Source organism: Gavialis gangeticus, unplaced genomic scaffold (assembly GCF_001723915.1).
Source record: "Gavialis gangeticus isolate Ggan-Ray unplaced genomic scaffold, GavGan_comp1, whole genome shotgun sequence".
In the NCBI taxonomy this organism is placed as follows: domain Eukaryota; kingdom Metazoa; phylum Chordata; order Crocodylia; family Gavialidae; genus Gavialis; species Gavialis gangeticus.
This window is the reverse complement of record NW_017729034.1, coordinates 83,142,202-83,158,490: the sequence shown is the minus strand read 5'-3', so window position 1 is coordinate 83,158,490 and position 16,289 is coordinate 83,142,202. Positions and strand designations below refer to the sequence as shown.

The 16,289-nt window shown below is 38.9% G+C and overlaps 1 long non-coding RNA gene across 1 annotated transcript; it reads left to right on the top strand.

Moving 5' to 3' along the window:
- Positions 1-2,348: 2,348 nt before the first annotated feature.
- Positions 2,349-12,922, top strand: LOC109304382. The gene is made up of 3 exons (XR_002099378.1): positions 2,349-2,362; positions 4,038-4,043; positions 12,650-12,922. It is a non-coding gene; the product is annotated as an uncharacterized LOC109304382 (long non-coding RNA).
- The last annotated feature ends 3,367 nt before the right edge of the window (positions 12,923-16,289 follow it).

The following is a 16,289-nucleotide window of genomic DNA, read 5'->3' as shown; positions in this document are numbered from 1 at the left end:
GAAAGGAAGTCTTGTGCTTTACCATGTGAGATGCATCATTGTAGCTTCTGGCTGTATACGTCTTTTATGTCTCAAAAGAATAAGAATATTTTTTACTTTTTTTTTTTTTAATGATTCAATACGCTTTAGAAAGTATATGCCAGAAGGGCAGATCTGAATGCATACTATTTAAAATGCTTCTGGGAAATGGATGTTTAAATGGAGGTTTATTGTATAGTATACTATTAATATTCTGTATGGAATCTTTTTGTTTCTGTTCAACAGGCTTTCAAAGATCCTTATTTAAATGCAGACATATTTTTCCTTAATATATGCTTCAAACATTTCCTGTGATGGTAAAGTTAGACACAGAGCAATACAGTTTCTCAGAGATAATGTCAGTTGTAAATAAGGTTTGGGGTCCTGGGTTTCTTATGTCCTTGCACTCCAGCGAAGTGATAGAATAGTTTTGTAGTATTTTAGGTCTAAACTATACTCTCATAACACTAGGAAATGAATTAAGCAGCTGAAATGCATTTTCACAATAGACTGAATGTACGACATTCGGAGACTTCGGTTCATGGTCCAGTAATTTTTTTAAACTTTCACTTGTACTTTCTAATGGCCCTATATTTATTACATATAAAGCTATTTCAAAAGATTAGCTGTAGGAACAGCTGAATAACCACTAACAGAATGCCATTTTAATTTGCAATGAAATCGGGAAATCCTGAAATCTGATCTAAACTACGCAGCTTACCGAAAACCATATAACTTAGATCTATTCCACCTCAGGCTTTTTGAATGTCTCTACCTAGCCACAGTAGACACAATTAGCCCTTGATAATTACTCTTTGCACTAGCTTGTAAGTAGTCTTGGATTAATTTTAAGGGAAAAGAGGCCAGCCTTCTCAAGGGACTAGATTAGTCCAAATATGGTTTTGAAAGAGTATTTTCTTCTCTCCCATCATGAATTTTACTTCCCCTGCCCAGACTTGCAACTTCTAAACCACTGTAGATTGAGGTCATATCCAACTGTGAGGGCAGTTTCACATTGCAATGTTAGCATTACAACTCATGCAAGCTGTGCTGTCTAATCTCACATTGCAAAATATTTCTGAACTTCTGAAGTTAAAATAGGACACACAGAAAACAGCAGCAACAACACAATTTGCCTCCTAACTCCAGATCCAATTATGTCTGTGTGTTGAAATGACAGTTGCTGAAGAGCAACATTCATTAATTTTTTTGTTTTCTTTTCCAGGTAAGTGGAAGCTTTCTCTTCAGTGCTAGTGGGAGTGTTTGATCATTGTGGTAAGTGCTTTTCATAGAGTGATTATATGGACCTACAGTTTTTAAATAAGTCATTTCTGGGGAATCCAAGCAAGCTGCTTGTGAAACTTTTCCCCCCTTAATATTGAAGACTGAGCCTACTTGTTCACATTACATTTATAATTACTTCTCAGAGTTATTTTCTTGGAATTCTGTACACGGGCATCGTCTCATTGTTTCACTTTTAAGGTCATTTGAGCATAGAGGCAAATTGGCCCTCCATAAAGCTCTTTCATTATATCAGAGAAAACCTCTTAACAGTTAGTTCTCTGCATGTGGAACTCTGCACAGTTGTCAGGATCAATTGTATTTACAACATAAGGACCTGTGGTTTGGTTTTGGCTAATATTGCGTTCTGCTTGATTTCATATTACTGATGCTGCTTAGCTGTGGATTTTGCCCATGTTTCAAGGTCATGGAGTATTTATCCTCCCGAAATCTTACCTATTCAATTATAATATACATTTATTATAAATGTCATACTCTTACATTCAATGAATATTCTTGTATGTTATTTTCTAGGAGAACATTTCTATTCATGAGAAGCTCTGATTGTTTTTGCTGTGTCTGCTTAATAACCATGGCTTACTATACATATATATTAAATGTGATGTAAGAAAGGGGAGAAAAAGAAGCACTTAATGAGGAGTTCTTGACTTAAAATACAAATGTATTTTGGAATTTGTTTTATGCGCACTGAAGTGTGCATGTTGTTCCTAAGGTGTAGTATTTTTTCTTCAAGTTATGAGGCAGAAACAGCCATTTAGGCTGAGTTGATTCTTGAGCTGATTCTCCAAGGTTTTTGCTTAAGATGAACAGTGAATGAAGCAGAGGGTTGCAGAATAGTAAGAATCTTCTCTTGTATCGAAAGCACTAGACTACCAGCAGTATTCAGGCAGTGTGCTGTTCCAGGTTATTGTGTGTCTGTTTTCTTGTCAGTTTAGTTTGTAGCATAAACTTATTGGTGAGACTTAGTGCTAATACATATCTGTAATGAGATTGAATTATTTCTGGCAGTCGCTAATTTTTGGTTGCTTGATTTTGCAGCCTTGTTTTACTGTGACTTTTATACCCAATGTTTGTTTATATGTTGGATTAAAACCAGAATTGTTTATAGTAAAGATGTTTGAGATGTATTCACTGTCTTCAGGCTTTCCAGAAGGGGGCATTTACACTACAGGATGGTGTTTGGGGTGGAGGCTGGCTATGCTAATGGTTTGGAGCAGTCCAGCTACACAGATATAACTACACTTATGGGAAAAGAAGTAAGGCATTGCAATCTTATTGTGCCCAGCACCAGCACCCTCAGACACACTGTACTCAAATGGAAGTGGATGTGGAAAAATTATAGCAGTGATTCCACGCTGTCGCCTATCTGCATGCAACTACATTGCTTCTGGTAGGAGAGATGGTCCCTATGGAGCAGTGCAGTGTTGCTGCAGTGCATAAGTTTGTGGTGTAGAAATGCCCATAGAGTATACAAGACTTAAGATTTCTTTCACTAAGTACAGGCAGTCAAAAAGCCTGAGACTGAATGGATTCAATCTCTGCATGCTAGTCTAAGCTTCATAGATTGAACCAATAAGCAAGTGAACAGACATTCACGTTTAATTCTGGAAATGTAGCTACATGCCTGCAGTGACCCAGGCCAGAAGGCAGAAGAGCTAGATAATGCCTCCCAGCTTGGCTGGAGCAGATAGCTTGGGCCAAGGCCTGCCCACCCTGGGAAGCGGGAGATTGCAGGGAAGGTGGAAAGCATCCTGGGATGCTGGGGGACTGAGTTAACTTGAATCTGGAGGGAATCTGGGACAGAATTCAATAAACTGCTTTCATCTAAGTCAGTAAGTCTGATACTACATCCATCCAGGTTTATCTTAAACTGGTTTCAGCCATTTTGGGAGTTGTTTATTTGCACTGAACTTCTGTTGTGTTACAGATATGAATCAGCTTCTGATCACTTGTACCAGTTTGTGTAATTTCTGTCCCTTGTCATAAAATCTAAGTGACACTCAAGTCACTAAAGTTAAGACTACTTTTTTATTTCTATAACCCAGAAAGAACAAATCTAATGATAAAATCACTGAAACATTGGTCACCAAAGGACAAAATCTGAAATTTCTGTAAGTTTTCTAGGTCTCTTTTACCCAAGCCAGTGCTAAGGAATCATTGCCTGCTGATTTAAAGAACCATGTTGAAATCTCTCAGGCCCCTCAACCAATTAAACATGTCTTAAATAGTAACATGGCCACACGTTAATGCAATTAATGGCACAATAAAACAGGGAATAACCACAAAGTTCTTACACAAAATATGTGTAAGAACTTTGTGGCTGGTTCCCATTACACCTTAAATCAAATGTGAGGCCTGCGCTAATTGGCCTTTCAGGATTTTGGTGCACTTCAAAGACTGGCACACCCAGCTTGCTACTTGCCACTACAGGGGAAGCCTGGGATCATTTTTTATAGTTACATGCTAATTTATACCAGCATTAGGGTGCAATTGGGATCTGATCCCCATTCACGTGTGCTGTTATGCAAGTCCCATTGCACCTTTTAATGACTGTCTGTCAATGGGCTGAGAGGCAGGGAATGTCCAAATGCAAGAATCTCTCAGGCCAGGATTGACTAAGTGCATTTGAAAAAGTTACCATCACTGTTGCTTTGTCTCAGGCTTGGTTGTATAGTTAGACAACTAATCAGTCTGTCAGAGATGGTTAGTCATGTTAGTCTGAAGTCAGGCAGAAGATAGGGTAGGACGGTACCTTGGAGACTAATTGGTATGGAAAAGCATGAGCTCGACAAAGAACAATTCTTTCCAGGACTGAATGTGTTTATGTAATGAGCCATATATGTACATTGGCACCTGCAGCTTCCATTTAAGAGTTCTCTTTCATCAATCTGAAAAAGAATCTTCTAATTTGAATGTATTATATTAACACTAAAAGCCCATTCCATGTTTTTTTTTAAATTGTCTAATTTTTCTAATCTTTTAAATTGTATCCATGGGTTGAATAAGCATGCTTGAGAAAATGCACTGAGGTGAAGAACATTGTTATTGAAGGGTAGAATTCTGTTTTCCTATGAGTGTCTAAATGACAGCTTTCTATCATCACAGTGGCATTCTGAGCACTGCTAATAGTTCTGTTTACTCTGCCTGCAGGTATTTTTGATCATCAATACATTTTGTTGTGAACATTTCTAATCTTCAAAAGTATGGGGGTTTGTTTAATTTGATCACTGATTAATTTCATCCTGGTCAACTAAGATTTAATTTCAGGAACTAAATATATATTTTTAAAAGAATAAATCTATTATGTTGTTTCATTTTCAGCAACTGGCTAATTCAAATGCTGTAGACATTTAATAAGGCCAAAATACTGAAAGTAGCAGCTGCCACTTCTGTTGCTGGAGGAGGACTCATGATGGCAAAATGACAACGATTAAAACTTGTGCTAGGCATTCTAAGCATTTTTTTAAATAAAAGCCTCTTCTATTCATATGTATTTCAATGAATGTTTTGCCATTTTTGGTGAAATTTTCTGGAAGAGTCAGGAGGAGAATCATGTCCAGAGACTTCCGTTTCTTGGGCCCAACTGAAGGTCTGCCCACTTCAGTGTTTTGAGGCATGTTATATGGACTATGCATGCTTATGCATGGGGAAATAGGCCGCTGTAGGATGCCATTTATGACAAACATGTTTACTTTTCTCTTAGAAATTATCCTGCTTTGCAGACTTATTTGGATTGTTCAGTTTTATTCATTTTTTAATCCAGGTTTCATTTATAAATATTGTCTTTTTCAAATCTGCTAGGGAGTAAAAATTTTAAGTATAATACTTGCATCTTTTTTAAAGCCTTTTCTGCTTATATGTATAAAGGCGCCTTCTTGACTTATTGACAAGGTGGAGAAAATTACTACAATTTAAAATATGCCTTCAAAAAGGAATAATCTAATGAATGGCACCTACTTTGACAGACTAATCTACGTCTCTTACAGATAGAGGTATTTAGCTGTACTAGTCTGAAGTCAGGCAGAAGGCAGGGTAGAGTTGCAAACTTATGGTTAGTCTATTCTGTTAGTTTCTAAGGTCAAAAACAGGTGGCAAAGCAAGGTTAACAGGGTAAATAAGTTCTTTTTATTAAAAAAAACCTGGGGTAAAACCTTTTTTATTTTGTAATTACTATGTTATTGGGTGAGGAGGATGATTCTAACTTCTACCTTAAAAAAAAAAACAAGCATACTTTTCTGCCTGTCCTAATGCTGATACCATCCCTGTATCCTATTATTTTTCACAATGAAAAGCTGGCATGAGTAATTAGTTAAAAGCTAACTTCTCAGAAGCACCAAACACCTTTAATTGAAGCAAGACACTGAGAGAATTGTTCAGCTATTTCTAAAAGTTTGAAAATATATAAATGCTTATGTGTTGGGTGGGTGTGTATACCCATGTATCCAAATCGATGTAAACTTCCATGCCTATCTAATATATAAACCATGTACAAGATTAAATTAACCTGATCATATTTAACATTTTGTTGTTTGGCCAGTATTGAATTTCTTTTTGGATTTGGCACATTTTTGTTTTGTATTACTTTGCATCTTTCTTTGTAGTTCATGACCTCACATTTACCTGACCGCATTTTTGGTGGGATTAGTCTGAATCACATTCCATAAAGCAAAAAGCACATTAGTTATGTTCATTCATGAAGTCTTATCCAGAGGGATTGAGGTCAAATGCTTATCTGTGTAGTCTTTAGTCCTGTAAATTTAATCCAAAAGGTTTAATAATAAAAGTTTGCCTCTTGCTTCTTTATAGTCTTAATTTGGGGAGCTGTGGGTAAATTTATAAAGAAATGGCCAGTATAGTTTTGGAAGATGTACAATGTCTCAAAAGTAGGATTTGTAGCTTCATGCTACACTGAATAGAACCAATATGGATAGCAATATTATTGAACTACAGTGCGATACAATTTCAGATTGCCTTGTTTTACTTAGCTTGCTTAATGTCCCTTGTATAAAATCAGCTTACGGTAAGTTAGAGATGACACATTGTCTAGTTAAATCATAGCTCTTAGATTTGATTGAGATTATACTGAGAACACTTAGTTTAGTAGTTACTTCAGCTAATTTATACTAATCAGAGCCCCATAACAATACCTTGAAATGATGCATTTGCAAGTTTACATTTGTTAGCCACCTTTAAAACATGTTATTATGTTGAAAATATCATAAAGCTATTACATATTTCCATCAATGGTCTTAGATAAAATTGAAAGTAAATTTATTTTGTATTGTGTGTCAGAATTAAGGCTATAGAAGCACCATGATATTTATTTCATGAAACAGAATGCCTACTTTTGCTGCTTTAATTTACTTAGGGATGTAAAAGGATATTTTAAAGAATGAATCATTCCATGGAACACAGCCATGTTGTGCTATGCGTGTTGCTTATACAAAAGTAAGAATTAACTGAAGCAAAGTTAAACTTATTTAATAAAAAATAAAATCCACTAAAACAGAAAACAGTTTTTATATTATTTATTTAGGAAACTATTAATAAAATAATCTGAATAAAATGTTATATCTTGCAAGTAAGAGCACCGAAACATATTTGAATGAGTGTTTTTTTTTAATTCAGTGAGAAATCTATTTTTCTCATTGCTTGCCTCCCAGGAAAATATTAAAAAAACATTTAAGATGATTAGTAACAATTGCTATTGTTGTGTACTCTATCAGCCTTGAGGATTTCTGCCTCATTCTCACAGATGCATGCATACAACTAAGTTTTCTTTTTTCTTTTGGAAATGGATGGACAGGGGTACTTATGAATATGTGTAAAATAATATTGTTATGATTGACAGCTGAGGTGAAATCAACAATTATTTTTCTAATGTTCATTTTAGAATGTATTTAAATACAAAGAAATCTCTACTAAAATATTATAATTTAATGGACTATTGGGCACGGTAAAGTCTATTTTCCCTTATCTCACACATTCAACTGTTGTTTACATTACTATTTCCCCAAGTCCCTACAACTATTAAAATATGCAAATGATGTTATGCTACCCAGTGGTACAATGTTTTATTTAATAGTTACCAAATTTCCCTGTAATCCACTAAAAAATAATTTTGATTTATCATTTTACTTTAACTAGCTCCCTATTTATCCCTATACTCTGTCATAATGTGCATCTTTGGGGCATTTAAATCAGTTTCCCTCTGCATAGATCTAGCAATGCCCATTTCCTCTTAATCCAGGAATTTGCTTAATGGTAGAAACCAACTAAATTCATAGATCTGGCATAGTAATAGTATGTCATTCTTCAGCTTTCACTCTCAAATGACACATGCATGCTTAGGACCCGGGGCAAGGCCCTTAAAGACAGCAGATGGAATGGGCTGTAGAAACTGGAGCAGCAGCTCTGACAGAGTAAAAGCAATGTTATTGGGAAAGGAAGGAGAGCAGGAGCCTAGCACCACTCCGGGGCTAGCAACAGACGTTCAAAAAGCCTGAGCTTGAATTGATTGACTCTTTGCAGGTTAGTCTAAGCTGTGCAGCTTAAATTGATTAATAACGGGACAGATGTTCTCTGTTAAATCAGGAAATGCAGCCACATGCCTGCAGTGGCTCAAGCCACTTAATTAGAAAGCTGCTCTAATTAAGTGCCCAGACCATCATATGTATCAGTGTCCTTGCACTGAAAAATGGCATTGGGGGCATTTTAACTAACATTTGTTGAACAAGCTTTAGTTATAGCACCCCCCCTCCACCATTTTTTCAGTGCCGGGACACTGATACACATGACACTGGAGTCCTCTGGAGCCCTGGAATTACCACACTCCAGCAGACTCAATTAATCTGTAATTACAGCATGTAGGAGCTATATTTGTATAGGTGCCCTATTCCTCCACAACAGGAGTTAGTCATTGATTCTTATCCAGTCTCCACAATCCTTTTTGAGTATTCTTTACAGCTCTTTGTCTTGCTATCTGGGATGGAATGGTTGGCAAATCCAATGGCCTTACCTCCAAAACACAGCTGTGCAGTAGCATGCAGTTAAAACAAGCATTCAGGAATTAGGAAGCCTCCTTGTTTTACAACTTTCTGTTCAGCAAAAAAGAGTTTTGTTGCCATGGGATTTTAATGTGGATGGTTCCTACTGTCCCTTGTGACTCCTGGATCCCAAATCTTCTGTGCTTGCAATCTGAGCTATTCACCATGTCCTTGTCACTTGGACTTGGAGCCAACTGTCTTTTGAGTCCGTCACTGACGATGGCACTCATCCAGACTAGAATATCTGGGATGAGCAACCTGTAAACTTAAATTTCTCTGTAAAGACTGATACAGTTATAGAAAATAACTGAATAATAAAGAATACTTGAGTTATTAAAAAAGCCTATGGGAGGAATGCTAATTCTATTTTGTAGATAATTTAGAAATGTTGGCTTCACTCAGATTTGGAGCACATGCTAAAACCTAATTTGGTCTGACTCTTCTTTGCTCAGCTGCAACAGGAGATGCAGATTGAGGGTAATCAGCATTATAAGCTTCCCTGGTCTCAAGGCTGATAAAGAGGTTGGAGTTTCAGCAGCTTAAAAGTCAAGGCTTAAGGGTTCCCCATGTGTAACGTTAAGGAACAAGGCAGCTATAGATGGCATTGTGCATTTTTGTTTTACCTGTGATAAAAATCATTTTATGGGTTTGTTAAAAAGGAAAAAGAAGAGAAATAAATAGATATATTTAAAGACAGGATCTATACTTCCCCTGATGCAATGGAAACAATATAAAATCTCTTCTTCAATCCCTCTTAAACTACCTTAAAAATACCATGTGCAAATCCATTTGTTTTAGTGGAATTCTATATGAGAAGTCTACGTAAGGAAGAGAGCATACGAGCCTTGGGGCGTTCTAACTTGTGTAGAAAATCAGTTCAGCCCACAGAAGTTACCTAGAGCTGTGTAAAACGGCTCTGTTCTGATTTGGATTCGGATTCAGCCATTTCAGAGGGACAGTAATTCAATTTGGTGTTTCCATCAGTGTCCTGATTTGGCCAAATCTGTTTTGGAATTTCGACACTGATTCGGAGATTTGGCCATAGACTATAATGGGGAATCACTAAAATTCCTATAACTTTGTCATTTTTGGCTGATTTGGATGAAAATAGCAGAGATGGTAGCCTCTTCTGAGCCCATGAAGCCTGTGAGGTTTCAAGGAGATAGGTACAGGGGTTTCTGTGAAACTGCACCTCAAACTGTTCAAAGCAAAACTCGTGCCACGTGTGTGTGTTAAGGGGTGCATGTAGGTTGTAGCCATGTTGGTCTAAGGATATAGGCAGACAAGGTTCTTTGGGTAAATGTGCCATCTTTTATTAGACCAACTAAACAGTTGGAAAAAAATGTTCTTCGCAAGCTTTTGAGTTTAAAAACCCTTCGTCGGGCTGAGGAAGCATCCACAGTTGGTGTGTGCTCTTCCTGGATCGAAGGAATAGTAAAGGAGCCAGAGGCTGGGATGAAAATATTAGGGCTGTGTGAAACTTCAGCAGCCATTTCATTTTGGAGGTGTTTCGGCCCATTTCAGCAGCTGAATCACCAAATCTGAATCTTCTCTCCTTTATATTTTAGTCAATATAGAATTTTTTCTAAAAGTTCTTACTAGTCTCCACTAAGAAGCTGCTCTTCCTTTTTATTAATATTTTCATCTTGTGAGTCATCAGCTTGTCTCCTCATGCTCTCGCCTCTGTTTCCTTAGCCCCATTTCAACCAGCTCAATACAGGATATATTTTATATTCCAAATATACAAAATACATTTTTTTTTAGTTATTGATTCTAGTGGTTCAGAATGAGGTTCCTAAAGAGGAGAAATTTGTGTGGCTTTTTCTTATACCTGATGGGCACATCTACATGTGTGCTTTACTATGTAGATTAATTTGTTGTGTAAAAAAGCATCACCATTTACATGAGCGTGTCAATGAGGCTGGTGTAGACTAAATAACTGCACCATCAGATAGTCCCGTCAGGCACAAATAATATCTGACAGCAGAGTTAATTACTGCACTTAAACACATGTAGATAGTGACATCAGGATTAGTTTACTTCAGCTCCAATTGCACTGGAGTTTATTCAGTCACATTAATTGCATGTGTAGACATACCCAATTTGAATTTTTTGGGGGGTTTTGCTGATATAACTGCTTTTCTATCAGCAGGAAGAGAAAATTTTGAAAAATGTCTGGAGAAACTACTGCAAAACTAAAGAGTGTTTAAGCTTGAAAGCTTAATCTTGAAAAGCTAAACAGAACTTTTTCCCATTTTTGTAGGTGGTGATGGGTGAAAAATTTTATAAATATGATGTAGTTACCTGTGATAGCAGGAGACTGGACTTGATGACCCATATGGTCCCTTCTAATTTTCTTCTCCAAAAAGAAGAGCACTTGATAAGTGTTTCATTTTGCTTCATGCAAAATATGAGCAAAAATTAAATCTAGTATCACAAACATTTTCTGTCAAGCTTCAATTTCTTTTGTTCTAGCTTCATGGTATCACAATGATTTGAAGGAAGGTTTATGTAAAAGGGTATTTCTTTTAATAAAAGTCATCTATGAATACTTCCAGTATTAGTTTCTGTTTGAACTATTCCTGAGTTCTCACATCCACAAAGTAAATGTAGATATTATGCCTCTCTCTTCACTGGTGTAACTCCAGTTATTTCAGTAGAGTTGCTGTTGATTTACAGTAAGTAAAGAAGAGGAGAAACAAGTTCCAATTTCAAATAGCATAGGAGTTTTTTTGTAGCTGTGAAGGTCCTGCCATGATGGTTGTTGTAGCTGTGGTAGTCATTTTGCGAAAGAGGCAAAAATGGTGATCCTCAGGTTAGATCTGTATTGGCCTTCAAAGAGTAGTTAGACTTATTTAAACTGGATTTTAGACTTAAACTTATTTAAACTGAAGCTTTTATAGTAGAAGACCATATAATATTTTCTGTCACATGACATGCACGTTTTCCCCAAAAATCAGTGCCCCAAAATTGGGGTGTGAATGTACCAAGTGGGAAAGCAGATTTTCTGCCTAGGGTAAAGCACACTGCTTTGATTTCTGCTCCGCAGGGCAGCAGCTGTCGCATCACTATTAGTGCAACAGAAAGAATCAATTGACTTAATCATAGAAACATAAAAAAATTGGGTTGGAAGCGACCTCAGGGGGTCATCTAGTCCAACATCCTGCTCAAAGCAACACCTTCCCCAACTAGATCATCCCAGCCAAGACTTTGTCTAGCTGGGTCTTAAAAACCTCTAAGGATGGAGATTACACAGACTTTCTGGGTATCCTGTTCCAATGCTTTAATACCTTCCTCATGAGAGAGTTTTTTCTAATATCTAACCTAAACTTCCCTTGCTGCAACTTGAGACCATTGCTCCTTGTTCTGCCATCTGCCACCACTGAGAACAGTCTTGCTCCATCCTCTTTGGAACCCACCTTCATGGAGTTGAAGGCTCCTTTCAAATCCCCTCTGTTTTCTCTTCTTCAGATGAAATAAGCCTGGTTCCCTCAGCTTCTCAGTCATGTGCCCCAGCCCCCAAACCATTTGTGTTGCTTTCCTTTCTGTAGTGGGGGTGCAAATTAGACACAGTACAGATGTACCTCACCAGTGCCAAATAGAGGAGAATAATCATTTCCTTCAATTTGCTGGCAGCACTCCTACTAAACAGCAGCCCAGTGTGCCACTAGCCTTCTTCCCAGCAAGGCCACACTGTTGGCTCATATGCATCCTATTGTCCACTATAATCCGCAGGTCCTTTTCTGCAGTGCTGCTGCCCAGCCAGTCAGCCCCCAGCCTGTACTGGTGCATGGGACTGTTCCATCCTAAGCACAGGGCTTTGCACTTGTCCTTATTGAACCTCATGAGATTTCTTTTGATCCAGTCCTCCAATTTGTCGAGATCTCTCTGAATCCTAGCCCTATCCTCCAGCACATATACTACTCCTCCCAGCTTGGTATGATCTGTCAATGTTCTGTGAGGGTGCACTGCATCCCATCTTCCAGGTCATTGATGAAGATCTTGAACAAAACTGGCCCCAGGACTGACCCCTGGGACACTCCACTTGATACCAGCTGCCAACCAGACTTCAAGCCATTGATTGCTATTCTTTAAGCCTGATGATTCAGCTAGTTTTCTATCTACCTTACAGTCATTCTTCCTTAGCTTGATAGCTCACTGTTTTTCACTCCACAGGAGTTAACAATCATCTCTCCTTTTTAATGGTCTTGGTTCCACTTCTCAAACTAACTGTCCTTTTTCAGTTTTGCTGCTCTTTCTCCTCCTGTTTCACAGCCACGGAGACTCTTTAGCTCTTTTTAAAATCATAGATACACCCATGGAGACCAGTCTTAAACAGCAGCTAGGGTTTCCATTTATTTAAGCAGTAAGTCAGCTGAAGATAAGTTGCCGTTCCTCCTGTATACATCCATAATTCTGGGGGAAAATATTTTCATTCTGCCTTTCAAAACAAGGTATGTATCATATTCTAAAGGATTGTTGTAAGAAAATAAGGTAATTTATAGAAGAAAATGAGGTAATTTATTTGGCCAGTGTGGTTCATGCCTAGCTAAGTTAGAACTGGCTTTAGGAACCATATTCTAGTTAGAAGGGCATTCATAATAATGTAAAGGTCACTGGGGTTTGAAAATATCACTCAAGCAGTATACACATGTTTTGCTTTGTCCAAGATAGCAGTTTCATTTAAAATCTAGAAATAAAGGCATAAAAGGAAAGGCTTTTTTTGTGATTGAAAATCTGGACACTTGATACCAAAGTCCCCAAACAATTTCCCAAATACAACAGGAAATTAAATTTAATGTAAGACTGTAGATTGCAGTCTCCTCTTTTCTAGCCTCTGACATATTTCTTCTGGAGAAGAACCGACAACATGTTTGAATGTGTGTGTGGAATATTTTAAATAGGATAAATAAGGTTAACTTGGTACCATTTAAAGCCGACAGGAAGCAGGGTATCCTGTTGTCTTGAGGAAAGTTCACGAGACACTTGTGTAATTGAAAGATAGAATGTTTCTAAGTTAATTGCTGGAAATGACCAATTAGTGAAACACCTCAGATAGAGGAAACATCACCAGCCCCATGATATCAGTCTTCAAACAAATTGTTATGAATGATCTACAATACCTTTGACAGAGAACTAATTACACATAATTCTTATTACTCATCATTGTGAGTAATGATGTAGGATCATTACCCAGCTGCCTTATCTACCTTTTTTTTTTTTTTTTTGAAGATGAGAAATTCTGGTGATTAAGCACAGCAGTGATTCAAATGACAGGACTGTGATTCAAGTCTGTCTGACCTCTGTCCACCCCCTTCAAATTCCCAAAATAATGACTGCAGAAGTTGTAATGTATCATTTTGCCTCAAGTACTCCAAGTGGTCTGAAAAAGTGGGGAGGTTTATCCTGCCTCCTACATCCTCCCATCTCCCCCAGCTTTCCATTCATTCCACATGTTTGTTGTACCTTCCCAGCATTGCCTCTGCTCTGGCAGCCAGGGGTAGGAGAGGGTGCAGTGGTGCAGTCATGTCCACCTTTGATTTATGCCTCAAGGCAGAAAGGCTTAGGCTCCTCATTGGGGCATGGGGACTGGGAGCAGCTGGGCAGCTCTCCTTGGCTGTCTCTGACTCAGTGCTAGCTGGGCCTGTTGTGGCAGATGTGGCAGCTGGGGGGGAGGGGGTCAGGGAGCCATCATGACCATGGCAATCAGCACCAAGATCAGCTACAAGGTCCAGGTGAGGGAGAATGGGGCAGTGAGGGGCACACAGGACTCTGGCCTTTCTCCCTCTACTGCAGGATCCCATCTCCCCGTTCCCATGTAGCAGGAAGAAAGAAGTAGAGAGAAGAGGCAAGGAGGAGTCATCCCATTACTGACAAGAGAAAGAGGAGCTGGAGGAAGTGAGGATTGCTGTGAGCTGCTGGACTCTTTCTACTCTCCATGCTCCTTTTGTGAGAATAAGCTCTGCCTGCTTCCTTCAACATCTCTGACTAGCTGCTCTTTCCCAGGAGGTGGACAGGTTGGGAAAACAGCTGGTCTGAAAGGGTGTCCCCAGGTGGTATTAAAAATATGTCTTCCTCGGAGCCAGAGACCTGGCCTTTTTTTTAAAAATGTTTATTTCTTGGGTCTGTGGCCTGTTGTAGTCCAGCACACTTTGATAACTCTTCACCCTCCTAACTTACTACTTTTGGTTAGTCTTCAGTCACTAACCGTCTGTCTGTTTCTATTCCCATGCTGATAAAAAGCAGATTTAGAACTAAAAGAAACTTACATCATCTTCATTCATTGTAACACTTGTCCTTTCCTCCTCATGCTTGTGATCCTTTTCCATTCTTCACTGTTATGCAGACCTCTAAGCTTTGTCATTCCTCACTGTTACATGTAACCAACTCAAGGCACAGAACTGTCTTCAGTTTACAGCAACATAAGCAACCACCTTGCTAGCCCAAGGGTAGGGGCAATTACTGAGAGGCCTCAATGATGCAGTTGTATCCTTTCTTTGGCGGTGGTGCATGTGAGCTCTCAGCATAGGTGCCTGGAGGGTGAGTCCTACTGCCACTGTTTATCCCCTTCCCTTGCTGCTGAATTTAGCAGAAAGGAGAGGAAGAGGAGACGGGTGAATAGCATCAGCATTTACCTGCTTATTCCAGAGTCATGCAAAAGCAGTGGCACATGTCAGATCCCACCCCAATCAGCTGGTGAGCTCAGAGCTCACTGCTCATATGGAGCTCTGGCAGCAGCCTGTGCTGACTGGGCAGTGAGCTCAGAGCTCGCTGGGTACGCATGGCACATCCAAAGTGGAGGGGGGAAAGAAGGCTGCATACCTTTGCCCTGTGTCCAGATCCACTACTGCCTAATGGCAAAACCATGTTTTCTAAAAGGTGAAATGGCTCCAGGCAGCACTTTAGGACTGATCCTTTGGCTCATTCTTCTCCATTTTGCCCAAAGAAATGGAAACTATCACCAAATGAACTGTTCTCAAGGGATTCCCTCAACACAGGAGAAGATCTCTAGACCCTAACATGAGTCAGCATATTCTATGCCTCCTTGCACTCCTGGGTAACCCTGCTGATACCTGAGCTGGATCAGAGATCCAAGGAAATGTAAGTGATGCCTGATTCTTGGTATCTTGTCCTTTTTCTGTCTTCTCAAGTACCTGGTGCATGTATGTGTTGGCAGGAGTGTTATGCATACTTTGCTAGGTGATCCTTTGGGCTCCATCATAGCCAGTTGCGCTCCTGTTTTGCTCTCTTTATGGCCACCAGCAGGGAAGCAGACCCCTCAATAACTAGACCTGGTAAGTTCCCTCCTCTGTAAGATGGTCAATAAGGGAGCTGCTTATACGCTGCAGCAGAAAAAGGTCTACAGTTTGCTTAGAGTGCTCTCAGACCACATTGACTCTGCTTTTGAGGAGAGATGGAGTAAGAGTGAGGAGGTCTCCATCCTGCATCCTGCTACTTCACCTGTAGTGTTGACACTGATTCAGATACTCCAGTTGTAATATAGCAGGATGTCTCCAGGAACATATTTTCAGTTCAAAAGGAAATACCTGTTTTCTTTCAGTGCTACATTCAGTTTCTTGTGTGTCATAAATGGCCTCAGGCTGCCAGTTGGACACCCTTGACCTATAGTGTGAGATTACATTAATAATAGTTTGTGTTTTGGTGATTTATGCTCCTTGCACACTGGTAAATCTGCACTGGACATTCAGTGTGCTGTGTATATATAAAATAGATAATATGAGATGAGCCCCTTTTCTTTATTCATTCATAATGACCCAATCAAGGGGCATATTTTAACTAAGCAATTTCTGTTGCCTTTTCTTGCTTTGGGCGGGGGGGGAAGGGGGTACCATTCCATTGTCATGACCCATCTCTAAAATGCATCTGAATTATTCTCTCTCTTTTTCACTGTGAGGCAGTGAA